This window comes from Pteropus vampyrus, unplaced genomic scaffold, assembly GCF_000151845.1.
Source record: "Pteropus vampyrus isolate Shadow unplaced genomic scaffold, Pvam_2.0 Scaffold247, whole genome shotgun sequence".
Classification (NCBI taxonomy): Eukaryota; Metazoa; Chordata; class Mammalia; order Chiroptera; family Pteropodidae; genus Pteropus; species Pteropus vampyrus.
In genome coordinates, this window is record NW_011889028.1 from 671,530 (window position 1) to 673,739 (window position 2,210).

Consider the following 2,210-nt stretch of genomic DNA (forward strand, 5'->3'; position numbering starts at 1 on the left):
GGCGGCACAGCTCGGCCGTGGCAGAGCCGGGCGACTCCAGGCAGGCTGGCTCCAGGGGCTGCGCCTTATCGCTCCATCACCCCACATCCAATCAGCGTCTGCGCCTGTGAAGGGCGAGGCTCCCGCCGGGCAGGTCGGGGGAGGGGCGAGCCGGACAGCTGGACAGCCAGCCAGGGGCAGGGGCGAACCCTTCATCCCCAGCAAGGCCGGCCGCTAGCGGAGGCCAGAGTCGGCGGAAGAGCAGGGGCCATGTGACTGCCGGGGACCGAGGATGCCTGGCCCACCCAGCCCCCAGGCCCGTGGCTGCAGCAGCCGCCTCCGTCCACGGGACCTCGCGGGGTGGGGATGTACCCGCAGGCATGCAGCCAGCAGGGAGGGGTGCACCGTGACCCCGGGCTGCCTGGCGCTCCAGCAGCCCAGGCCGCTGCAGGCGAGCGTCAGGTTACTGAGAGCCCAGCCTGGGTCCTGCCCACACCTGGCTGGGGTGGCCGCAGCCAGCACCGACAGGGAACTTGGAGTGGGTGCTGCCTGGACAGCGCCTGGGGGAGTGTCCTCCACCCCTGCTGCCCCGGGGCAGGGGCTGGGAGTGTGGGGGTGTGGGCCGGGCCCTCGGATTCGTGGAATCGGCATGCTGTCTCAGGCAGGAATGTTTCTGCTGCCTCCGACGAAGGCCAGCCATGAGCATCCGGAGCCGACTGCCGCCCACCGGTCCCCCAGGACACGTGCACCCCGTGGCTTGGCCGTCTGCTTCCTGCCTGGCACCCGGCCTCGGGGCTCGTGCACCTGCCATGCCACGTGCTGCCCCCTCCCCTGCCCCACTCGTCCTTCCAGCCAGGCGCAGATGTCACCACCTCTACGAAGGGCCCCTCCCCCCTCCCTGTGCCTTCGCTCGTCCCCCCCGAAGCTGGAGCTCCCTCCCCAACAGAATTTTCCTCCCCAATCTAACGTTTCCTCCGTTCGTCTGTCTCGCATCGGATGGTGAACTCGTTGAGGGCAGGAACTGCATGTTACGTCCTTGTACACAGACGGCCAGGACCGAGCACAGTGACGGCACAGGGGACGAGGCAAACGGTCACCCCACGGTGACGGCTCACGCTTGCTCAGCACTCACCGTCTGCAGGGGCTCCGCTGAGCACGCCACGCACAGCAGCTGTGGAGCTGTCACGGAGCAGTCTTCTCACGAATGGAGAAACTGAGGCACAGAGCTCCCCCGTGGGCCTGCGTGCTAAGCCACTGTGCAGCGTGGAAGGAGGGACGCTTTTCCTGAGGCTGAGCCCACCTGTCCCAGGAAGGCCCCTCCCATCCTCTCCAGCGTCAGGTCCAGCCTGCTCAGGTGCCAGGACAGAGGTGAGGGCACCGAGAGCCCCTTCACACCCACGCCCCTGGGATGAGCAGCCACCATGGCCAGGGGTCACCGACCTGAGGGACAGCGACCCCATTTGTAGGTATGTTTTATCTTGACACATCTTTGTCCTTCTCGTTTGAGCCCCTGTCCCCACTGCCCCTCTGAGCCCCCTCCCAGGCCCCGCAGCCCCCGTCCTCGCTGTCCCAAAGCCCAAAGGACACCTCCCTGATGACAGAGATGCCTCTGACCCAACGTGTTCCTGTGAGCCTGCACCCCAATGGGAGGAATCAGATAACGACGCTGACGTCTCTGGGGTCGGAACTCAGGAGGGAGGTGGGGGCCGGACGGGGCCACGCGGGAGTTGTCAAGGCTGTGGGTGGGGGTGCCACGGGGGACAGGCAGGTAGCAGAGGTGGGGAGAGGGCGCAGGCCCTGGGAGTCCAAGAAGGCGCCTGGACGGAAGGCAGAGCAACACCCCCTCCTCCCCACGGCTCTCCCTGTCCCCAGCTCTGCTCCCTGCCCCTGCGACCCCAGGGTGAGTCTGCACAGGGCGAGCCAGACCACGGACCACGCCCCCCCCCCGCCACTTATGAGCCTCTGGTGGCTCCCCATCACCCCAGCTACACATCTCAAGTCACGGGGTACACCCCACAGCCATGACTTCAGGTGACACATCGAGCTCACTGCTGCGTCAAACGCTGTGTCTCCTCCCCAGTCACCCTCCAGGACCAGACACGAACAACGAACACCGTCATCACAAAGGCCACCATGGCCCCGTCCCTGCCCAGCAAACTGCAGCGTTCAGCGCCGCTGACCGACAGACGAGAAAGCCGTTCCGTTTTCCACGTGCAAGGACATGGAGTCCC